Below are 25,865 nucleotides of genomic sequence, written 5' to 3' on the forward strand. Positions count from 1 at the left end.
AAAAAAAAAAAAAAAAAAAAAAAAAAAAAAAAAAAGACAACTTGCAAAAATTGAAGAAGAAACCAAAGCGACTCCCAAACTAAATTCACCAGCAATGAGGCTGATGACTCAGGGGTGGGTGTGGGTGTGATGGGGGGATGCAGGGCATAACTCGATCTGAAAGGACGGGGCTTGATTCTGGCTCTCCGTTCCTTAAACCTGGGAATGTGATGCTGACCGTGGAAACACTCTTACGCCTGTGATACTATATGTCCAGGGGCTGGTTGGGGAGGGAGGTGCAAATTCTCACTTCTCAAACAAATATAGGAGGCCCCCACACCCCTCCCCCACTCAAGTGCCTTTCCTAAGGGTTATTTTTCCTTTTTTATAGGTGCTAATCATAGGCATTATTTCAAACTACTTCAAACTCATTTTGCAGTAAATGACCTAAAAAAAAAAATGTCCCTTTCCTCTGGAGAACAAACAAAAGGTAAAGCACATAAGGAAAGGGACTTTATAGAATACTTTCATTTCTGATTCCCACTCCTCCCTGCTATGAATTTCAGCCCAAAGCCCTTCTGTATGTAGTGCGCTGCCCAGAGAAGCTCTGACCGCCTAGAAAGAGCCAGTTCGTGTGGCATGGACCAGTGAAAGAGGTCTGAGGAATGCTTTCATCTTTGAAGAAAATACAGTGTGTTCTGGAGAAGCTCAAGTTTGAAATTTTCCAACTCCTGAGCTCTTACAGAATGTCAACTTCACCAACAGGATGGATTGGCAACCGGCCTTCCCTCAATTCAACTCTTTGGGCTTTGAGCAGGCCGAAGGCACAAGGCAGCCAGAGAAAGCAGACTGCCCAGCTCCAGAGCCAAGCTCAGCCACTTACCCCCAAGACCTTGCCCAAGCAAGTTTCCTTAGCATTTGTTGTCTCCTCGAATGAGGGGAATGATAATAAAGGGGCTATAAGAGGACTAGAAACACTGAAGAGGTACAGTCCTTAGAGCCATGCCAGCACACGAGAAGCATCATAGAAATGTCGTTATTACATTAAGATTTAAAAATGCCTCCGGAACCGGTCTATGAATGCAACTCCCTGTAGCTACTAGCTAACCTTAGTTTTCCTGGCATATATGACGGAGGTGAAGTTTTCAAAGAAAAATGTTATTTCTGTCTTTTATTTCCTATCAAAACTCAGAGCTTGAAGAAAGTTAAATTATTTTACAAACACAGGCTGACTGTCAGCTGTCCAAAGTGGTACAAATTGTGCGCTGAGACATATAGTTCTTCTCTGGTTAAACCATGAGCACTCACTGGCATTAAGGATTTGACCCTGCTGCCCAGAGAATGACAATGTTCCTTAAGGAACTAAGATTCTGGTTTTGTCACTTATAACATCGATTCTGGACTTGTCAGTAAGAAGGGATGTCAGTAAGTCTGACCAAAGACTGTCCTGTGGCAATCTTCCTCGACATTCTAGGTCTCTGAGCTTTTATGTTACATAATACATTACTTCACACTCTGCAAACTTCTTATCTACTAAGTCATAAAATAAGATAATCTCAGTACCCCAAATGAGGACATATTAAAAGCTCCCTTTGCTAGGTGAACTTGGCAGGGAAAAGAAAATGTCTATTCACATGGTCTGCAGAGTTTTTATCCATATTAACAAAGGTGATATCACTCTAATGGCAGCTCTCCTGGACCTGGTAGAGACCTCAGAGCAGTGCTTCTAATCCTGGAGCAATTTTGCTCCTTTGCCCCTCAGAGATCCCTGGCAGCATCTGAGTCATTTGTGTCATCTCTGATGAGAAGGCACGCTGGCTTCTTATAATACCTTCGCGACTGAGACTACAACTCAGGGAGGCCCGTGCTCATGGGGAGCTGTAGCGCCTCCTAGTGGGCAATTCAGAAACCTAAGAGATCTAAGAGATCTAAGAGAAGGCTGAGGCTCAGTCCCAAAGACCAACCATCCTAAACAAAGTCCTGGGCAGATTCTCCTCACCTTGGACAAGCACCACTCACCACATAGGTCATAAACCTCTTCATCTGTCTCTGAATCTAAAACCCAACTCTACATACAAAATCTTACATTTGAAAATGAAAAAGTTGCTTGATTTGGAATTTTGCCAAGAGTTGATCATTGTAAAAATCTCCTGTGATCAACAGTAATAGTTTAAGGCATTCCCATGGCCATTAAAACAACGCCCACTGATCTTCATGGGTAGCTGGCACATCCTGTTATCTATTCTGTAAATACATGCTCTGGAATGCTTAGCTATGTTTTCCTGCAGTATACTGACAACTAAATATTTACATGCTGATGTATTTATTACTTCATTATAAGTTCCTTGTATTACTTTTTGTGCTATATTTCAGCATTGCATGTTTTGAAATTACACAAGTAGGTGGGTTATATTATATACGGTTTGTATTTCTTGGTGGCTGAAAAGGTACCCTAAATCAGATGAAGCACATGGGCTAAAGAGAGGGCTCAGTGGTAAAGAGCACTTGCTGTTCTTACAGAGGACCTTGGTTCAGCTCCCAACACCAGCATGGCAGCTCACAACTATCTACAACTCCAGTTCCAGAAAGCCAGTACTTTCATCTGGCCTTCAACAACCAGGCATGCACACAAAGCATTCACACACATGCAGGCAAAACCCTCATACAGTTAAAATAAAAATAAAATAAGCATGCATTTTATACATGAGTCACTTATATTCTCCACCGGAATTGATGATCTTTGTTGACATGTTCCCTCCCTCAGTCCCTTCACTTTGTGCGCATCAGTTGCAAACCCAGAGAAGCACCCCTAAGAACTTCTGGTGTCAAGTGTGGGTGTTTGCACACGAGGTCACTGTTTCTTAAATCCACGCAATCGCTAAATCTCTGAGCACAAGGGGCTACCTAATTCGAATGCAAACAAAGTACTCCCCCCAAGGGGAAAGTTGACCTGTATGGCCTCTGAGTATGGTTTCTTACCACTGTAACCAGGACAAGGACAAACAACCCACCAGGAAGCTGAGTTTTGCTTTCTGCTTGTTTGTCTCTTCCTCACAAGAACAAAGTAAATGGAAACGGGAGTGAGTCATTGCAGAGGGCTCATTTGGCAAGCTTAAATCACTACAGGTCGAGAGTTTCCTTTGGAACAAAATGCCACAGACCAGACTGCAGAAGGGAAACAATAATAACCATCCAGATGAGCAGTCCCATGCTTCATTTTAGCCATTCTTACCGGGTCCAGTTTTCATTGCATTCTAAGTACCAGGGAGACCAAATGCCAGTTCCCATTACTCTGAGCCCTTAATGTGATTTTTGGTAATATTACAATCTCCTTCCTGAAACCTTCATTTTCCCTCCTGTTTACTTGTTAGGCAAACATTGAGTGTTTCTCATTGAAAATACTGTACAGAAGGCTCTAGGGAATTCTAAAGTAGAAGACAATCTGTCTGGCTCTGACAATATTACTACCTAGGAGGGAGACAAAGCATATATAAATGTATAAACACAAGTGCAGGGCCAAATCAAGGAGACTGCCAAAGAGCAATGTGGGAGTATTAAAGGGTCAGAAACCAAGGCTTAGAAAACAGGCTTGCTTGCCGGGGTAGGTAAAAGGCAGTTCTCCCAAGTCTCGATTTTAATTTTCTGTGATGCAGGTTTTCTCCACTGAACTTTTTCTGTCTGCTGGGGGATGGGGTGGGGGTGGGGACATCCCAAGAAGTGCTCACTGGAAGTCTAGCCCACTTACCTCCGAGATGACAATAGATGCCCTTTACATGTGAACTTACAAGAAGCATAGTTGTGCCTAAAGGAGAAATGACAGTTGGTGTGCTCAAGGCATACAGAAATTTGGCAAGGAACCTTTCTTCGACATCATCCCAGAAGAAAAATAAAGAGAACCACCCCATATTAATTTCTAATCTAGGAACACAACATTTCTCCTTATCTTTCCACCTATAATAATGGAGGACAGTAACTTCAGTGACCTCTATCTTTCAGGGAAATGGAAAAGGGGCTTAAGCCAGCAAACCTACGATTTCAGGGGAGAACACCATCACATAATAACCAGGCAGGCCTTAGAAAGAATGGTGATATTTGGTTTCTCATTTACTCAAACATGAATCACTACCTTCTCAGGTGATGGGCTGTTGTGTTAAAGAGCATTTTAATCACAGATTCTTTGGGGGACAAAAGGCATGATTTTTGGGAAAGTTTTTAAATTTTCTAGTAGAGTCACTCTTTCAAGAACCATATCTTCGCCTTGTAAACATATACTTTCATAATGGTTTTTCACTGTCTTGAGTTTTATTACCTCATCTGACATGTATGCAGCACCTGCTAAACTTATACAATTCCCAGCCCCCAGTGAAGCTTCCATTCTAGGGGACACATAGCAATCAGGAAAGAAGTGAGGTATATGGTTGAAAACAATAAATTAGATGCGGATAGTAGGGCAGAGATTAAGAATTTGAGGTGAATGCAATTTTACATTAGGTGGTTAAGAAGGTCTCAATGAGAGCATGTCAGTTGTCAATTAATACACAATTCACCTGTTTCTCTAGACTACAGGTCACCATTTCCACACCTTATATGACTAGTTTTTAAAGACCCATAGTCATTTTATAAAAGGTCCACTTCAAGCAAAAGGCTCCACATACAAAATGCTATGTACAATCATAATCGTAATACTACCTTTCCCATATAAGTTTATTCAAGATTCCTACAAGAGCAGGTTAGTGAGAAGTGGTCCTTCCTAGAATTCATGAACAAACCAAAGCATTCTCCAACATCTTTAAAATGACTCATTATCCCTAATGAGACAGTGTGGAATACATCAACATAATTGAATGTTAGTGTCATCTACAAATGCTCAAATACAACCTTTACCTAGTAGGGTGGTCACACTCATGTTCTGGAAACACTGTGTGGCTATGTGAATGGCCACGTGACTGATGTAATGCTGAAAATGGTTAGGAGCATTCATCAGTTTTTGTCACCTAAAAGTTTAGCTCTGGAGATAGAAAAAAAAATCATAAAATAACATGGGCTCCTTAACTCATACAAAATACAAAATTGTAGACTAAGGTTAGTGTCTGATTGACAACAGTTTTAAGACATTTTTGGGTCATGCCCCAGGGAACTAAATTATCTAGGTAGAGTCCAGAAAAATATTTTATTAATAGGAAGAGATTATTATTCAATTAATGCCATTGAATGTGTTTGCAAAATCTATTGAATAAATATTTTGTACTGTGTAAATACATCATGACATACATAAAATTCAATGAAGTGTAGCATTATAAAACCACCACAGTAAACACTTAGACAAATATTATCGTGGAAAGACAGTATTGGTGTTTCTAGGGTAGGAGGATGTTGCATAATGTGTGCATGCAGTACAGGCATCTATGCATAAGTGTGCAACTGTGTGTACACACATGGAAGCCTAAATAGGAATCAAGGTGTCTTTCTCCATTGTGACCCCAGTGCCTTGAAGCAGGGTCTCCTGCTGAACTGGAAGCTCATTATTTTGGTAAATTGGCTGGCCAGCATGGGTCTGTCTGGTTTCAACCCCAATGCTGGGGCATTAGGTGCATGCAGGCATACTCAGACTTTCAAGTCTGTGCTGGTCCTCTGAACTTAAGCCTCTCACTCTGCAGCACAAGTACCCTTACCATCTATGTTAGCAAACCCCAAGGGTATTTAAAAAAAATAAATGAAGGTAGATGTACCAATTGATCTCCAATATTGAAACTTCTAAATTGATAATTCAACATAAAAAATTAAAGTCATACCTCTATAAAAAAAACAAACCACCACATGACAAAGCTGAAAAGCAAGTGGACAAAAGTAAAGCCCCGGGATACCTGGCCCTGGGACGGTATAACCTTAACAACGTGTGCACTACGTCTTGTGTGTGATGGGGATGAGCAAAAGAACAGACCAAACAAGTCAAGTGTGCAGTAAGTGCCTGAAAAAGCTGCTAAATCTCAACAGAAATTAAAAAGAGATGATACTAGCTAAGCCATAGGTACTCATTCTACCAAGAGATGATACTAGCTAAGCCATAGGTACTCATTCTACCGGGACACTGACTCTACCTTTCCATGTCCGGCTTAACTACCTCCACATAATTGTCAGAGGCAAAAAGAAAAACCTCTTATTTTCAAGAATGAGAAACTGGATCTCAGAAAGGTCCATCCCGGTCCAAAGTCAAACCTCACTTCATAGGAGCTGCTGTGATCCTGCACCCACAGATGAATGTCAGCCTCCATAAATAAAGAACAACGGAGAGAGCAAGTTATTTGTTAAAACAAACAAACAAACAAACAAAAAACCCCACTATAACTGTACTGACTGGTTTTGTGTGTCAACTTGATACAGGCTCGAGTTATCATAGAGAACGGAGCCTCCCTTGAGGAAATGCCTCCATGAGATCCAGCTATAAGGCATTTTCTCAACTAGTGATCAAGCAGGGAGAACCCATGATGGGTGATGCCATCCCTGGGCTGGTAGTCCTGGGTTCTATAAGAAAGCAAGCTGAGCAAGCCAGAGGAAGCAAGCCAATAAGTAACATCCCTCCATGGCCTCTGCATCAGCTCCTGCTTCCTGTCCTGCTTGAGCTCCAGTCCTGACTTCCTTTGGTGATGAGCAGCAATGTGGAAAGTGTAAGCTAAATAAACCCTTTCCTCCCCAACTTGGTCATGATGCTTGTGCAGGAATAGAAACCCTGACTAAGACAATAACCATAATATTTTTTGACACAGAACTATTTTAAGTTTTCTAATGTCAATGCCTGTAAAGTTTTGTCAATGCACAGTCACTGGCAGCTTTTGTGACAGAGCTCAGTAGTTAGAACAGAGGAACAGCAGGAAGTAGCAGGAACAGCAGGGTTGCTTCTGTGTAAATGCTGCAGCTGCAGAGGCCCTAACTGAGGACTGCCTGAGAAAGCAAGGATTGCTGGTGCAAATAATGCCAGCCAATCAGGAACTGCTGTTCAGAATAGATACTTTCTTGGGACCAATGGGGACGTGGGTGGAGGTTATTAAAGGAGCTTGCAGCGGTGCTCAGATGAGCTAGCTGCAGCATTCTCACCTGCTCCCAGAGTCTGTGTCCTTGACTCTGTGCCAACTCACCCCAACCCTCAAGAGCAGGCAGTGTTGGGCAGAGAGCTGTCCAGGGCAACAGGCAATATAGAGCAGCCTATAAGGTCCACTTAGTTTCTGGGCTTTGACAGGAGCTATGCTGTCTCCCCACGTGAAATATAAAAACCTGGGTCTTCTTTTGTACTGTCACAATAAATGGCAATCAATACAATATAAAACAACGGTTGCATATATTTAATAACCCAACAATTTCAATTTATCTCAAAGAAATGGAAATTCATAGAAATGTTTCTGTTGAAAATATTATCATTAGAGGAGAACAGGTCAAAGAGTGAGCTACTCAAGACCCTGGGTTAAATTCGCAAGACAGCAAAGCAAAAATAAGGAAGCAACCACCACCAATAAAAAAGCTGTAGGTGTGTGAAGCCAGGACATGAGACCCTAGGGCCTAAGAACAGGGATGGGAGGAGCATGCAGTTAAATACAGAGTGAAGGTCCGCACTCCTGGGGAACAGAACAGCTTTCCAGATGTGTCAATCAACACCCATTGAAGCTGGAATCCTGAAATCCTGCCATTCAAAACTGTCAGTCCCTCCCAACCATAGCTATCCAGGTATCATGTAACAATTCTCTAAGAAGACATCTTTAAGGCTGACTCAAATGAAGCTGGCAATATTGTAAGACTTATGATATTTTTATTTATGAAATAAAAAAAAAAAAAAAAGCAGATTCAACCTGGTCTTTCCCTGGCGAAGATAAACCCAAACCCGACAGTTTACTTTCAGCAAAATAACATCCATCACATAAATTAAAGTAATTGCTCACATTTTGTTCTATAGTGCTGCTGACATTTAACTTGCAAATGTGCTTCCCTTTACAGCAGTGTAAGTGCAGTAAGCTAAGGCGTTTATTTTGAGTTTGAAGATATTTAAGCACATTTTAACAAATGAAATTAAGGCAAACTTGAGGCAAGGATAGTTTTCCTTTGAAAGGGGTCTGTATATTTCACAGGTCTGATGACTACATGGTCATCTCCTGATTTGCATATGCAATGATGCATATAATTCTGAGGAAAATTAGTTGGTAGGCCCCTGCTTCCCTGCCTCGATGGGCAGAAGCAGAGATGCATTGGTGTGAAGACCACATACAAAGCAAGGACATTAGCTTGTGTGAGCCTCGGCTCCCTCCTCCACAGAGTAGGGAGCATGGCTTACATTCCTGTAGTACCTCTACTGTGCAACGAACAGTGTAACGGGCATTTTACATGCATATTTTACATGCATCATCTCAAGGAACAGTTATAACTACCACACTATAGGAAGTACACAAAACAGTCCTGCCTTCAAAATTGAAAAGTTGTGATCTGCAGAGGGTTCCATGTATGCCCAAGACCTCGTTCTGGGAAGTGATAGAACCAAGCCTCACCTCGCTATCTAATGCCAGGGGAAACTCCCCCAAGAAATAGAAGCACTTACTAGGACTGCAAAGTACAGAGTTTATCAGGATGAAAAAGAAGTGAGTGTTTCTTCATTCAAATCTACACTTGCATGGGGCTGAACAGACGACAACCCAGGAGCTAAGAATGCTGTTCTTCCAGAGGACCTGGATTCAGTTCCCAGCATCCACACTGGGTGGCTCACAAACACCTGCAACTTCTGTCCCTGGATATCCAACCCTGTATTCTGGCCTCCACCAGCACCTGTATGCTTGTGGTAGATGAACACATCCTCAGACACACAACGCACATCAGAAAATAAAAATTAAAAATCTTTAAACCTAGTCTCAACCTTCTAGTATAGCACAATCCTCTGAAGGAGCCTCAAAGCCACCGAGACTAGAAACTTCCAGAATGCTGTTTCCCTTAACAAAATCTGAGACATCTAGAGTTACTTTAGTTTGAAATATTTCAAAATTCCAGGCAGGGCTGCAAACATCGATTTCCTCTTCTCAGGATTCTGAAGGTCCTCTTCTATCTTTCCTTCCTTTGTGAGCCAGCAGAAACTGCTAGGCTAAGCCACCAGGCATGCAGACAAAATGCCAGGCAGGAAGGAGCCAACAATATCACCACCAAGTATGCGAATGGCAGAAAAACTGCTTGGTAAACATTACAAGGCCAGTGAGCTTACAGCCCAGGAGAGCAGTGCTTGAGGAATACTGCAGCCTGCCCTTCCCAAACTGTGTGTTTTGTTGGCAGAGACAAATTCAGCACAAATGACAAAGGATTTCAATTTCATTCCCACCAGCAAATGGGATTGTTTTCATTTTTAAAAAGCAAGCAATGTGATTTAAAAGAATTATGATTTTTAGAAATGAAAAAGTTTATTAGGTGTGATCCTCCCAATCCCTTCCAAACTCTAGCCTCTGGAATCAAATATACACTGTACTAAAAAAATAAAAACTGCCAAGTGCCACAGGGCCTCCCCGTCTCGACTACTTTGAAAAGAATCTAGAAGGACCAGGAGGAATTTATAACTCCCAATATATTTAACCAAAACTTTGTGGGGTTCTTTTTCCCAACACAGTCCAACCTTTATGACCCAGAATGCTAAAGAATGGGCTTAAAAGCAAACAGAAGCCCTCTGAGATCCAATACCTCATAGACAACAGCATGAAAAATTACAAACTATTATTAAAGCGGGAACAGATACTATTAATGGAAATGGTAGTCACTACCATCACCAGAATCATAGCAGGGATTGTCTGCAGCAATAGAGCATCTGTCATCTCTGTCCTTGGTATTACAGTAGACTGAGTGGCTTACTCTTGTCTTACACCAACACCAAGGACTTAGAGTTGACAAGCTGGCTAGCAGGACACGAGATCCCAAGCCAAAATGTCAAAGCTTGACCTTCGATCCTGGCAAATGATCTTAGCCTCTCAATGCTCATCCTCATTGTCTTTATATGGAAACAGTGACATCTTCTTCACAAGGCAGCTGTGAGGATTAGGTGTCACCGATCCGTGACATGCTCAGAACACTGCCTCATGCTGTTGCGAGATAGCAGGAGGCAACTCAGAGATGATGAAACTGAGCCTCCATCACTTTCTCTAAGTCACACTGCTGGTGAATGCTGAAACGAGTTTGAACCCAGGCAGACTGATTAAATCCCATTCCCTAAATCACCATACAAAATCACATGTAATTTTCAAGAATATACATTCCTACGTTTGTATCTGGGAAAGGAAGAAATTCATCAACTAAGGCAACTGATTTTTGTGCTATGGTGTCCAGTGGCTAAGTACCTAGAATGCCAGGCCTTCTGCACAGTGCAGAGATCACACTGAAAATCAGAGGGATCCCAGGGGCGTCCTATGAACCTCCTTTTCTAGGGAGAGAGAAGAAATATCTAAACACTCTAACCTGAAAAACAACAGACAACTGTCAAAACAAAGACAACATTTTTAAGCAGTCTTAGCAGGCTCCAGACACAAACCATCTCTTTAAAATGGCCTGGCAAATTTGCCCTCAGGCCCGGGCCCGTAACGTTCTGTTGAATGGCACCTCTTCCCCACACGCTCTGCTCTGTGTTACCAGCACTGGAGGCACGGTTCTGACATCTTAGTGCACATGTTTTAAATGGAAAATATTTCAAACAATTTTCCTGAAGAGCAAGGAGGAAGAGTATGCATTGGTAACAAAAATTGAAGCATGGGCTTGTTTTTATTTCCATATAAGTCTTTCATTCCTTTGAAGGTTTAGAGCTATGGTGAAGCAAACTAATGAAAGAGGAGCAATTAAAATCTCCTTAAAAACAGCACAGAGCTATTCGGAATGTTGGAGCTCGGCTCTGAAAGCTTTTTGGTCGATGACAAAACAACTACTTGTCTAAGGCAAAAGTCAAGTATCCAATTTCTATTCACTAAATTGGAATGCGTTCCTATACAATATATCTCTCAGCGTGATCTGTGTGTCACTCTGTAAAAAAAAACAGAAAACAGTTTAACTTTCAAACTGCCCAGGTGCACAAGGAAACAGCATGCCATCCTCATGCCAAACAGAGACTGTCCTAATGCCAGAACAGGAGGCCATATGAAGAGTTACACACACTTGCCTTCCCAGGTAACATGGGATAGCATCATTCCAAAGCTGGGTAAATCTATGCAATAGAAGGACTTACATATTCTCCAATATCAAGATGAAGGCCTATCAACTTCTCCTTATACTATTAAAAAAATAACAGACACACACACACACACACACACACACACACACACANACACACACACACACACACACACACACACACACACAGAGAGAGAGAGAGAGAGAGAGAGAGAGAGAGAGAGAGAGAGAGAGAGAGAGAAACTCGTGTAAACATTCCAGATATCTATGAGATTTAATTCTAAAATGAAAGGAGTTTTAAATGAACCAAGGCAAGCACATGTCATAAGATAAAAGGCATTTATATACCTTCCTGGGGATTTAGCAGAGATGGCCAGTCAGGAAAGGCAAAGGAAGGCATAGAGAATAGGAAACAAGAGAAATGTTAAGGCAGTAAAGATTATGCACATAGAAAAATATCCACTTAAGAAATAAACATGGGGACCACAAATTTGCCAATGACATCAGTATAATAATGGAATGCACTATTAAAATTAGAAAGAAAATTAATTGGTTCTTTTGTTCTTTTTTGTTGACTGGAACTCTACATTAATTCATACCAATTTAAATTTAACATTAATAGGACGTGCAGAACTCTAAAATAATAGTGAACATTCAGAGTTCCACATGCAATTTTATAAAGTATTTTGTTTACTTTGCCCTATGCCATGTGGTATACCATATTGCTTCTGTACCTAATCCATTTACTTTATGAGTTCCTTTAGTAGCACACTAATTTGCTGTTTGTGATTATACCTACTTGCATGTATACTGCATTGTGCAAATAGAATTTAAGTTGTCCCCTGCCCCCCCAAAGGCAATGGTCAAGTCTTAACTTCTAAGCCTAGTGAACAATGGGATTTAGACGTGGTGTTTGTACAGATCAAGTTAAGAACATTGGTCATTAGGGTTGTCCAGTTTCCAGTAGGAAGGGAGAATGTGGACAAAGAGGCAGGCATAAGAGAAAAATGATGACAAAGATGTGGAGAACAGAGAAGATAACTGCAAGCCAAAGACTGTCTCTGATAATGAAAAGGCAAGAGAGAGGTACCGGAGAGAGGTACGGGAGAGAGCATTCCTCACCACTCTCAGAAGGAAGCCAGCCAGTCAACACATGGATGTTACTGTTACAAAAGAATATTCTGACTGGGCTATTAATAGAGAAAAGAAATTCAGTTTCTCACAGTTCTTGAGTTCAGTGAGTCCAGTGTCAAAAAATTCTTGCTTCATTAACCCACGATGGAAAGCAAGGGGGAGAGAAGGCATGAGAACATACAAGACTGAGCTCACAGCCTGAAGCACTCTATAATTGGCACTGAAGTCCTACGGCTTCACTCTCACAACAACCTCTCATTAGGGCCCACGACCCAACACAGTCATGTGGAGATGTGTCTCCAGGGCATTCTTTGGGTGTTGGGGGGGGGTAGGTGGGGAGGAAGGACACATGTAAACCACAGCAGACTCCTAAGATCTGGAACGAAAGGGCATAGCTGCAGTGGTTTAAGCCACTCAATTTGTGGCGTCCCCACCTCAATAGTTTTAGGACATAAAAACATATGCTGCAGGTGGAGCTGGTCAAAGCTTTAAGTGTGGCTGGAAACCATGAAATCTCATGGCAGCCTTGAAGTCCACACTGGGGGAAAATGCACAGATGCCTGCAAGTCCTACGGGGTAGGGAACGATTCTCATCTGAAATACAGCAGGGGATGTTCTGAATGTTCTTCCGATCCCTTTTACAGGCTGACTTCACTCACTCATCTAGGCTTGCACTGTATTGAAAAGGGGAAGATTTCCATCTCGTGTCAGTAACAGAACCAGAAGTTCAGAGAACCGCTCCTGGTCCTCTGATTGCCTGGCAAGCCCCACCCCTTCTCTCACACACTGGAGTGAACCACACTGACAACTGGGCAATTCTCTTTTCTTTTCTTTTCTTTTCTTTTCTTTTCTTTTCTTTTCTTTTCTTTTCTTTTCTTTTCTTTTCTTTTCTTTCTTTCTTTCTTTCTTTCTTTCTTCCTTTCTTTCTTTCTTTCTTTCTTTCTTTCTTTCTTTCTTTCTTTCTTTCTTTCTTTCTTTCTTTCTTTCTTTCTTTCTTTCTTTCTTTCTTTCTTTTGCATGCTAAATGTTTGGTGTCACAGGAGTCTTTTTGTTTCTGTCCACCTATGTATCAGAGACAGACCCAGAAACTACTTTACTTCGTTAAGACCAAACTGATTTCAATACCCACCCTGAAACTCACTATCTCAGAGAGATCAAGGAAAATAAACACACTTGCATACAGTAGGACTCTAAGACCACACAGTCATTCAAATTCTAGAGGATGTTTACTCATCTCAGAATAATTTGGATTATTTTTTATGTTTAATCACAGCCCCGTCGTGGTGATTGCCTATGCTGAATTTTCCCTTTTGTGTGATGCTAAGTAGTGTCTGCCTCTTCACCTATTTGATCTTCATCAGATGATTCCAGTAAGTCTCAGAAGACAGAGGGAGTTCCCTCCATAAATATGTGGTAGAGCAAGTATGAATGTTAAGGCTTTCCTGCAAAACAATAAAATACTCATAAATATTTTAACTTGAAGCAACGATGGCACTTTAAAGGCAGCGCCTCGTCACGTGACTCCAAGAAAAAGGCAGAAGTAGAATCACAGAGACAATGTAGGCTAAGGCACTCAATGATCCAGGTAGGAGAGAGAGTAAGTCAGAGGAAACTGGAAAAGAAATACACACACACACACACACACACACACACACACACACACACCTCACAACTTGCAAACTCAAATCTGAAGGAAGGAATGGAAACAGGCTGAAAGAGATAATTTATTTGCCATGATGAATCACTGTGATCCCAGGGAGAAAATAATTAAATTGTATGAACGACTAAGTCAGTCCTGGAGAAAGGACTTTGCTCTGCCTAACGGAGAAGAGGACTGAAGGGCAGGTGGAGGACTTCCGGGGACTGCAAAGAGTCATCCCTGGCAGGTGGACTTGTGTTTCTCACTGTCAGTTCTGGAGCAGGGTGTGAGATGATGAAGGGCTTCTCACAGAGGCTCTCTCACACCAGGAGAGAGGCAGATCTGTGTGAGATTGGGGCTGGCGTGGAATGTGACACTGACACTGATCAGGACTGAAGAAAAGATGGCTCTCAGTGCTGGCTACAAGATGACTTTTAACACCTCTCTTGTTCCTCTCTCATGTCATGGGACACCCTGGGCTCTCGATGACAGAAGTACTTGTGGCTGAGGAACTGGACTGGATTCCTGGTTCTGTCCCTGCTTTAGGATCTTATATTTATTCCCTTTGCTTTGTGGGTCTTTGCATGGTTAGCTCACCCAGTGCCCCAAGGCCATTGCACAACATTTTTTTTCCTGATTTAACGACTCAAGAAGATCCATTCTTATTCTCTGTGTATTCTTTGTGATTTATTACTGTCCAAAATTATATTTTAACAACTATCTGCCAGTCCTCTTATTATTCAAGGCCATGAGTCCTTGACCGCAGTTTATTTACAGAGCAGCAGCACAGAAATCTATGTAGAAACTCAGTAAATATTTGTTGCCTACATAAGACTTCTCATCCTCACACTCATCTGATGCTAGCCCGACAACGCTTTCTATCTTCACTTCCTGTTTTACAGTACATGTCACAGGTACATCTCTTTTCTTTCTGTTTCCCTTCTATTTATGTGTACGGTGTTTTGCTGCATGTATCTCTGTGTACCACAGGCCGGAAGTGCCCACGGAGGTCAGAAGAGGGATCTTCTGGATCTGGAATTACCAACAGTTGTGCTTCACCATGTGGGTGCTGGAAAGGAAACCCAGGTTGGCTGGCAGAGCAGCCAGTGCTCTCCCACTGAGCCCTCTCTCCAGCCAGTCCAAGGTACATCTCTCCTCCGCTTGCATGGACTCAGCAGCTACACAACTTTAAGGAAAATCCAGGTGCTCTTCCAATTTGTCCCCCTCACAAATAATCTTCTCCGACACAACTCATAGCAAGTCCCCAGGTGTTCCTTAACCTTTCCAAATTGTTGTTAGGATGAAAACTGATATTTTAACATATCTAGGAACTTCCTGTATGAACTGAGCCAGGAGTCTGGCTACATCCAGCCCCACAACCAAAGGTTATCCTCCCTTCCCTCACTTTACCTTGTTACCTCTCTAAGAGGTCTTCTGAACAAACAACACATCTCAACCTTCTTCCCTGCCTGTCTCCAACTCACCCACCCAGTCTCCAGCTGTTGATCAGCATCCCTTCTTCAGACTCCTGATATGCAAGCCCATAATCACACTGTGCTCCTCCGACCCATTTACCTATGTACGAATAGAACTACTTGCAAAAATTTTTTAATTGTGATAATGTGTATATGGCAATGAATGATTGTCTTTTTCCTTAACTCTTTACCCCAAAGTAACATAGCTCATGTTTTCCACTTCTCGTATCTCTAAAGTCAAGATGAGATGGTTGAGATGGAAATAGAAGTTCTGGCTGAATATTTGCCTAGCATGAGCAAGGTCCTGGACCTCCTCCTTAGCACTGACCAAATAAGCAGGGAAAAAAAGACAGAGGAAGGGAGGGAGGGAGGGAGGGAGGGTCTCACATATGGCTAGGACTGAATAAGTATTTGTTAAATAAATGAAAGACAGTCTATTAGAAACCAAAGAGCTAGAAGTCAAGGTATCACACATAAATACCAAAACATTCTACAAGTACTGAATATGAAGGAGAATATCTCATACATCGGTGGAAATTGATCACCTGATGGTGGGCTGCTATTACAACTGAAGCAGGGATGGGCAGCCCCGGACAGTACCAACTCTGCAGTAGCTCTCAGGACAGACTGCATCACAATGGGACCAGGAGAATCTGCTTCATTAAGGAACTAGGCAAGGACCAGCTCAAACAAGGACCAGCTCAAACAATTGACTTAAGAAGTAGGGACAGTAGCCAGGTGAAAGGTTGCATTTACATATCCTATTAGCAGCTCCTTCACTCGTCTTCACGTCCTGGAAACGTCTGCCTTTGCCAAGCCCATCCCAACTTTCTCTCCGTGGCACTTCCCACTCAAAAAAAGAGAGAGAGAGAGAAAAAAATCCCCCCCAAAAGTCCTTAGCTCCCTAGAAAATGTTGTAAAGCCATTTCACTTTGGTCGATTAGGCATACGGTGTTAGCTGACTGAGGCCGGGGCCAAGGAGAAAATGACATATAACACAAAGAACCCATGTTGCTCCTGATTAAAGTCACTCATGTGCAACTAGAGAAAATGTACACACAGTGAAACTTCTGAGCACTACAGGGTATCCTGGGTTAAAGGCCAAGGCCTGTTTTTATAAACCCCTGTTGTTAGTGCTTTACGCCCACAACATTACAATCTGTATAATTCTAAATTCTCTGGGGGGGAAGAAAGGACTTATTAGTTTGCCATCATTTCCTTATTATGGGATGCCTTAAAGGACAATGGAAGACTGATGAGCGTGAGAAACAATCTGGCAGCCTTTCTTTCCCCTGCGCCTACTCAGGTAATAGCAGTAAGGTCCAGAAACAGCTATAATGTCAACAGTATCCTCCAGTTTCATTCCAATCCATTTGCTGAAGATGCCTGCCAACCCCTGCCTAAGAAAGGAATCAAGGAGCTGGGGAGGATTGTGATCTCGCAAAGTTTTAAAAAAAAAAAAAAAATGACGATTTCCAATTTCCATGTGATTTATAGGTATAGAATAGGGGCAAGGAGGAATAGCAGCACTGGTGAGAACCTAGGCAAACAGAAATAAAAGCCCCTGTAACAACTGCCACCAACAGATTTAAACAGGCAGAGAGGAGGGGCTGCAGGGGGTACCTCGGGCCTTTACAAAACCTACACAAATAAGGTCTTAGAATAACATCAAGATAAATACAGTTAACAAAGCAGCACTTAAAAACTAAACAGTGTAAATGCCACCAATTACAAACATCTGCTTTCTACAAGGGACTCTACACTAGTCCAAGTCTTACGAGCCAGATGGCCCAGCTTTTCCCAAATTTACCAAAATCTGAGGTTGATCTACAACAGTAAGAACTTTTGGGAGAAGCTAGTAATACAAAGAAGAAATAAATGTGTAACCAACAGCAACAACAACAAAATGTTTTCTTTAAACACTACAGTTATCGTGATCATTCAGTATTGACATATCTCTTTTTTAAAAGTCCCCAAATTGTAAAGGGCCAACACCCTTATTAAGATCTAGTTTGTTTGCACATGTACGTACTTTTTTTAAAAATCAATTTTTAAATATTCTAAAATTCAAAAATTTTGGAACACTTAGTTTTATGTAAGTAAAAAGTCACTGTTGTACAAATACATTTGAGGTATTTTTCTTATTTTTTAATCCCGTGTGTGTGTGTGTGTGTGTGTGTGTGTGTGTGTGTGGTATTTTTCTTATTTATTAATCCCGTGTGTGTGTGGGGGGGGGGCATATGTTCAAATGAGGGCAGGTACTAGTGCAGACCAAAGGTCTTGGGTCCCCCAGAAGCTGGGTGACAGGTAGATGTGAACTGCCCAACAGGATTCTGGGAACCAAACTCTGCAAAGGCCACATGTGCTCCTTGCCCCTGAGCCATCTCCACGGCTTACAAATGTTCTCCCTCAGACATCATCTGGCAAGGGCAAATGGATCTTGCAGTAGCTTACACTCAGAGGCAGATGACTTCAGCTATTGAAATGTCAGGCAGTATTCTTGTAAGGGTTTTGGCCTTCACTGCTGTGTCTACAGTTGTCCTCTCTGTTGTCTAGGACAAGAGGACAAGCAAGCAAGAACATCCTCAGTGTAGTAACAGAGAAAAACCATCTTCTTGGCTTACTTCTGTTGGTTGGGTCTGGCATTCTCTGTGCTTTTAATTGTAACTCCTTGTGGTCCACAGAGCTCATAATGAATGAGCTTCTCCTCACTCATACTGGACTAAGACAGGCTGCTTGGCCCTTTCCTTCATTCAGTTCTGCTGGGTCACTCAAAGTTGTACTTAAAATACTACATTTTTATTACTCAAGTTCAATTCCCATTTCTTTTTTGATTCTGTCCTCTCAAGTTCTCTTGACAAGAGCCATGTGGAAACTGTGTTCCTGTCTCTTCCCCTTATGTCAGTTTAGGCCAGCAAGCTGTGTCAGCAGCAGGCACTGCCCAGTAACTAATGCAGTAGCTATGATCTAGACATACACTGCTAATGTACAGCCTTTTACATAAAGAAGAAACTCAAGCTTATGTCGGCAAAGTCAAACTCCCGGGCACACATCTGCACCACACAGGTAGACATGGTTTTGAGGAATGCCACAGGTCTGCTGAAATTCTGTTGTCACATGACTTCAAGGAATCAGTGTAAATAATTTTGTACTTTTTTCCTTCCCAGCTTATTGAATTGAAATATTCTATCTATATAGAGACATTCATACAAATCTAACATAAAAACGACCATCATGTTTATTATGTCAAAATCATCAACTGCTACTTACCTGTGAACACAAAAAACAATTGCAAGTTTTAGACTAGTAATTTCCCAGAGAACTCTGGGCAGTGAGATTGTTCTTACAACGACTCTGTCTCATGGGTAGTGACTGGTCACGAATGACTCTCAAGCACTTAGCACATGGGCAGTACAGCTGAGGAGCTGCCATGTTAAACTTCATTCCTTTTTAATTAATTTAAACAGTATAGGGTTGTGGCTCCCAAGAACAATAGTTACAATCTCATGGACATCAGAGATGAAACAACAACAACAACAACAAATCATGGGTTAAGGACAAAAGAAGACATTCACAGAGAGGGTAGCAGAAACAGTGGCAAATGTTCCCTGAAGCCCAACCCCCACAGTATGACGTGGCAGACAGGTGGGACCTGCACACCCATTGACTCATAATGGAGAAAGGGAACCCTGAACTATAAAACAGGAATCCTGTATCTTGAATACTATGACTAGCTTCCCTTTCCTCCAACAGGAAAAATACTACCTCTACTTGTAAAGATAATCCACAGTATAAACTGTCTCGAGAAGAGAATCTGCAATGAAACCACTGTGTTCCTTTTTTACAGATATGCAGAAATTTGGGTGAGTGATGGATTATTTCAGCATCACACACTGCCCTCAGCCAGCTGCATGTGCTCTGGGTGTTGTCACTCTATGTCTACCTGTGTGCCTGTCCCCTGACTCTCCTAAAATATATTTGTTGAGCCGCACAAAATTTCTTTCCCTTCTTTAATGATGAAGGGGTTAAAGTGATGGCCTTGGGTTGAATTAAAATTACTGATCTATTTGGCTTGCTCCACAAAATTGTATTTAAAAACAGAAACATCTGGGCAGTTCACACTTTGAGATGTTTCATAAGTGTAAGTTTTAAGTCTCTCCCTGCCAATCTGAGCACCTGGCATGTGTTGGATTCACCCCAACCTCAGAACATGTGGCTGGTTCTCTTTTCACATGGCCTGCGTTCTCCAGGTAGCCTTGGCTCTCCTTCCTCCCCATATTTCTTTATTCTTTCCCACTGTTCTACTTGACTTCCATTCTCAAGCTCCCCTGGATCTGGAACAGCTTTTAACTCTCCAATTTATTAGAGTGCTAATTCATGCTTCAGGTCTTAGAGAACTCACGTCCTCTGATATTTTCACTGACCTTTGCCTACCACCAACCAAGAGAGCAGAGAATGCAGTCATGCTTGCACATCCAGAACATGACACAAGCCATCATCATCACATCCTCTGTGACTCTCTACACTTCCCCCACCACTATATGTCAGAGTCAGCAAAATTTGACCATGCGGTAGGACCTTGATAAACATATGTTGAATAAAGGTTTGGCAACAAGTTAGATGAGGAATATCTACTCCAAAATATTTGGGTTATATATTTATGTACATTATGCATTACTTTTAATTTGGGACTTCTGGATTGTCATTTCCTCCCCCACCCCACATTCAATGGCAAGCCATGCTCTAAGCACTCTTTTGGCTGGGGCATCTAACCTTTACAAGAGTCTGAAAGGGAAAGTATGAGCTCAGGACCCCTGAGACCAAGTTCTCAAACCAAAGGAGATTTATTTGCTGCAGAGGGACAGAGGGCAGGAATGAGGGACACAGACAGGTGATAGGGGAAGAGGAAGCGGGGAGAAAGAGGAACGAGGGAGAAGAGTTAGGGTTGTTTTACCCAGAGCAGGACAAATGACTGTCTCTGGATAGAGAGCAGACAGATGTGGCACATAGAAAAATCATGCTTTATGTCCCTGCCCTTGCCCATGTATAGCAAATGTGCCTCTTGGCCTTCATGCAGGTGCCCCAATAACTGGGGCGGGCTGTCCCTGAATCTGTTGCCTACATGCAGATCCTGTTCCTTTAAGTGGGCCACCTTGCCTTGTCTGGCCTCACTGGGAGAGGATGTGCCAATCCAGCAGTGACTTGAGGTACAGTGTGGGTGATACCCAGAGGGGGGAGGGGGAAATGGGGAGAGGATCTGCATGAGGGGGTACTAGGAGGAGGGGGGTGGTATTGGGATGTACAAAACTTAAAAAAAAAGAAAAGAAAAGAGAAAGAAAAAGAAAAAAGGTGGTTTATAAAGATAAAATGGGAAACTCCACGTTAGGATGAGGTGTTTAATTTTGATCGGGCATGTTCATTAGGTGAGCCAAATGGGGGTTCATTGCTGGAGTTCAACACTTTGATAGCTGGACCTTGGTAGTCAGCCTCAGGAGGAGGAACTGACCAAATGAGGTGGACAGACCTTGGGGGCTAGCTTTAAGAAGGCAATCTAACAGATTTTAGCAAGGCAGAGGGAATCCGGGAAGGGCAAGGCCTGCCAGAGCCATGCTCCCCTAGCTCCCCTAGCAGAGCAGGCCAGAGTCCCTTCAGAGTTCATTTACATATTTATTTCCATTACTCCCATTTTGGAGATGATAAAACTGGGTGTTTGGGATGTTAAATAACTTTCCAAGGTAAAAGGACAGGCAAATACTTGGGGAGCAACCCAGGCCCACCGGAAGTCAAAGCCCCAAATTCTAGACATACATTATTTACAAAGAGCGATATTTAGTGTGCCCTGGATAATGCAAGACCACTCAGGGGCTTAGGAATAAAGCACAGAACTCTCTGTCTGTCACATGGAATTATAACTCTATCCCCGCCATCAACTCTCTGTTTAACCTAGGAACAGATATGTGCAGGTCTCCCTTTCAGCATATGGGAAATAATAGGAGCTGATAAGCATGCTAATGGGTCTATAATCAGCATTCAGTAGGCTGAGATAGGAGGGTCGTGAGTTCGAGGTTAACCTGATCTATATACCACGTGACAGCCTAGTCTGGACTAAACAGTGGCTCCGTCTTAAAACAAAACAAAACAAACAAAAACAACAAAAGACCTAATAAAGAGATAATAGACTACTCCAGTTTCCCGAAGTAGACTTGATCGCACATAGCCGAGAACACTTTATTCATAGCCTACCTGTTTGAGCTATTTTTATGTAGTTTTAACAATTAGCTCGTGCAGCCTAAAGGAGTTAAAGGGAAGAGTCAAGAGTCTGATATTCATGGCCGTTGCATCAAACCTCGCAGTTTCCAAGGCAATGATAAGAATCTTTAATCTTACGTTATAAACGAGATAACCAACCTACAGAGCTGTAAGTGCAGCTGTAAAGTTGCCAGCACACCCCTCTGGCTGCCCTTCAGCCTGCCAGGCCTTCTTGTGTGGGTTTAATCAATTCTCAAAAGTCCCACAGGAAACTCCACCCAGCCAGCAGGTAGATTAACTTCTCTTTGAACTATGGAAAGAATTGGTGTCATCACGTTTTATAAAATGCAACTTACTTGGAAGGGAAGAGCCCGAGTCAATCCTTCACTTTTTTAAAGCTCAAAAGCATTCAGAGTGATTTATTATTATTATTATTATTATTATTATATTAAATTTGTTGTTGTGGCTAGCAAACAAATAAACAAGTTTCATTTAACTTAAGTCAGACTTGTAAAGTCAAGCCAGTGTTTATCAGACATTTGTGCCTGTGGTATCCTGTATAACAAATGTCCCCATAGATTGAGTATTTGAACCCTGGATCCCTAGTGGGTGATACTGTCTGGGAAAATTACAAAATAAACATTTTAGGTTAAGGGACTCCATCTTCTATAAGTTGCTTTTGATCATGGTGTTTTATCACAGCATCAGACAAGTATCTAATACAGTATTAAAGGGCTACTCTATTGAAAACTGTACATTTGCAGGTGGGTAAGATGGTTCAGTGGATAAAGGTGCTTGTCACCAAGTGTGAAACCTGAATTTGAGACCTTAAGCTGACATGGTGGAAGTAGTGAGCTAGCTGCCACAATATGTTCTCTGATTTCCCATGTGTGCCTGTGCCTCCCCCTATAAATAAATTAATAATAAAGTTATTTTATGTTCATAAAAACAAAATTTTCCACTCTCTAGTTATTTTTCTAGGCATTATAATTTCCTTCCCAAGAGGAGGAGAAAAACATCAATGTGGCTACCCAGTTAATTGAAGTTTTGGATGAAATTATGGTAGCTTTTCAGTATTTGATTACCACATAATACAGTGTATAAGTGAGGGTTCTCAACCTGTGTGTCGACACCCCTTGAAGTTAAGCCTGTTGGAAAAATATTGATATTCACATTATAATTCAAAACAGTAGCAAAATCACAGTTATGAAGTTATAGAGAAAAAAATAAGTCTATGGCTGGGGTCACCACAATGTGAGAAACTATATTAAAGGGTCCCGACATTAGGACCACTGTTTTATAGGCTGCTTTTGCTCTAAATAGTTATTTCCAAATGTGTGTCTATTTGATGAAATCTGGGCATTTGAGACATTAGTTTTAGAAAGTACATTCTTAGTGAACCTGGTGTTTACTCCAATCTGTAAGGCAGCCTCACAAAATTATGACCTACAAGGGCTTCTATACAGCGTTCTTGACGCTTTCTACAAGCCACGTATTGCTGTTAGAATATGTTTGATGTCCATATAAAGATATAGGTGTCACTAAATTAGTTTAGAACGCCCTTAAGGGCACGAAATATATTCCATGTCTTGCTCTTTAAAGTACCCAGCAGACTTGCATTGCACAATACAGGGACTCATGAAAATATCTATTAAATTTAGGCTATAAGAATGACAGGTTTTAGCCATTTAATACAGAGTGTAAATCTGATTTTCTTGGCGCTTTTCCTTATAAGGTAGTTAGAAGACATTAAACAATGTCTCTTGTGTCTGTGATTATAAACTAAGTTTCTGAATTCACTTTACAAAGAAGGTCCCCCCCCAACAAAAAATTATTAATTTTATTTGTAGGATGGAAACAAGACTGTAGAGACAACAAAACATCTGAAGCAAAAAGTTCTTATCTCTAAGACTGGGACCAGTAGGATCTTCACGGTAGTTGAATTTCTCTAACCATGGGAATAGAGATCCATAGCTTAGACATAGGGTTTGCTGGATAAAGGACAGTTTTAGTTCTGAACCCTGTTAACCAGTTCCAGAAAATGCGGTGCTATGTCTCTCAGACTTAAAGAGCTCCAGGCCAAATTCATCTTTACGTCAACAAATCTCAGCTTTAGTACCAAACTCAGGTCAGGGACCCACTAGCACAGAGCTTCAGCGTAGGACCTTGGCTCAAAACCACCACACAGCCCTCTAAAATCGTCCCAACAAGCTCTAAGCAGCCAACAGAACAACGCGTATTTGTCCAGGTCAACAGAGATTCTGATGGAAGAGAGTACCAAAACCACAAAGATGAGGTGACCTAACCAGATTTAGTGAGTATAGGAAGTAGTGGGTACTGTCCATCCTGCCTAACAGAGCAAGCACCCTTCCCTGGAGGATTACACACACTCTAAGGCTGGCAGAAAACGGCGGGGAGACAGCAGAGCTGAGCTGGCGATGAGGATGGGGAATTTCCATGCTTCCAGGCACTTGCCAGCACTTCAAGCGCCCCAGTCGCTATTCCACGGCTGTAGCTCTCAATCTGCTCGGCAGCCCCTACTAACGCTCAAACTAGTCCTAAGGATCCACTCGGGATCCCGCGGGGCTTCGCCACCGCCACTTAGAGTTGTCCAAAAGGGGGTCACAAAAAAAAAACCCAAGGCGAATGTACAAACGTGCCCCATAAGGCGAGGGCGCAGTTAAAGTGCCACGGTGGGGACAGCACCGGTGTAGAACGCGGTGGTGCTGACAACCCCAGCACTTGGGAATGCCAGGAAGGCTCGGGCGCCTGATGCCTTGACCCCGGCCGCGCCGGAGGAAACCCACTGGGTCCCCGCTCCAGGAAGCCAGGGGACCAGCAGCCCGCTCCCCGCCCCGCCTCTGCCCAACTTCCGCGCCCCGCCCCGCGCTCGACCCTCTCCCCGCCGCGCCCCGCGCGGGCCACACCAACCTGCGCGGTCGCAGGCTCTCCCCGGGACGGAAGCGGGAGCCCGCGGGCGGCGGGCGGAGTTACTTGGAGGCTCCTGGTCCCTGGGCGGGGACAGGCTGAGCACGCGGCCGCGGCGGCTGCCGGTCTCCTTCCTCCCCGGGCCGCGCGCTGGGCTCCGGGACCGCCCGCTCCCTCCCCCGGGGCGGCTCCCGCCTGCGCCCGGGCCTCGGCTCCGCCTCCAGCCCTCGGAGCCCCGCGTTGGCTGTCCCGCTCCCGGGGAGCTCGCGGCGGGTGCTTGGAGTCCTGGGCGGGTCGGAGGGTGGCGACTGTCCCAAGGTCCCCGGGGAGCGTGGAGAAGGCCCGGGCCCGACAGTCTCTGGGACGCGGCGGAGTCCCGGGTCCTTTCTGGCCAGCCCCGCGCGGTGGCCGCGCCAGCTGCGTGGAGAGAGGTAGAAGACGAGATCGGAGTTGGATCGGGGACTGCTTCCCGAGGGGGCGAGGGACCTCCTCCCTCCTCAGCGCCCTTTGTGCTGGTGCTCTGCCTGGAGGTCGGCACCCGGAGAGTGGACGCTGGTTTCGAACCCTTAGCTGAGCTCTAATTCCATTTGAAGTCACCTCCTGCAGCCAGGTCCCTGAATTCGAACCACACACATAGGTTGCATGCGGTTTCCTGGCCAGAACCCCAAGACCAGAGGTTTGCCTCTCCTGACTTCCCACCTTTCTGTTCCTGAGGAGCACTCTCAGCTTTGGCACACAGGACAACCAGACCAGCTCGCTCCGGGCATCACCCTAAAGCAAGAGAAATAGGACAGGATGAGTAAAAGCCAGAAGTGTTGTGTAGTAGGTTTGGTCACGCGCGCGTTACTATCTGCACCTCCCCCCCCCACACACACACACACAATTGAAGAACTTTTAATAGAAAGAGGTATTTAAATCTCCCCTTGTGCAGTGACTATTGGAGTGTTCATGGCGCCCTTGCTGTGCTAAGTCCTCTGCTTCTTTCTCCAGAATTCCACCTTATCTTTGATTTAATCTTATTGTCGCGGCAGATCCCTCAGTTACTGTGGCTCTGCAACCAAGTGCTGGTCTTTTCCAGGAGCTTTGCTCTGCCTAGATCTATGGAATTCTGTTGGGCAGGATTGGGGGATGTGGGAACGAAGGTCACTGAAGATGTGGAAGAAGTCCCTGGAATGAGATGAAGAAAGTACAGTGGAAAGGGGGAGCTAGGGTGAAGGAAGCGATGCTCTCAAGCCACAGGGGAATTCCCAGAAAGAAAATCCATTTCTCCATAGGGAAACTACTTCAGTGACTAG

The 25,865-nt window shown here is 43.2% G+C and overlaps 1 protein-coding gene across 13 annotated transcripts in view; it reads right to left on the bottom strand.

Moving 5' to 3' along the window:
* The window catches only part of Pam (peptidylglycine alpha-amidating monooxygenase), a 272,033-nt gene extending 247,357 nt beyond the window's left edge, over positions 1-24,676 (bottom strand). For 7 of the 13 annotated variants that reach the window (XM_029538810.1, XM_029538821.1, XM_029538817.1 and 4 more), the window contains exon 1: positions 24,574-24,675. The gene's annotated coding sequence lies outside the window, so the exon portion shown is untranslated. Of the gene's footprint in view, positions 1-24,573 lie in introns of all 13 variants that reach the window. The other 6 variants (XM_029538822.1, XM_029538820.1, XM_029538818.1 and 3 more) reach the window with 1 other exon arrangement.
* Between the last annotated feature and the right edge of the window lie 1,189 nt (positions 24,677-25,865).

Source organism: Mus pahari, chromosome 5 (genome assembly GCF_900095145.1).
Source record: "Mus pahari chromosome 5, PAHARI_EIJ_v1.1, whole genome shotgun sequence".
Classification (NCBI taxonomy): domain Eukaryota; kingdom Metazoa; phylum Chordata; class Mammalia; order Rodentia; family Muridae; genus Mus; species Mus pahari.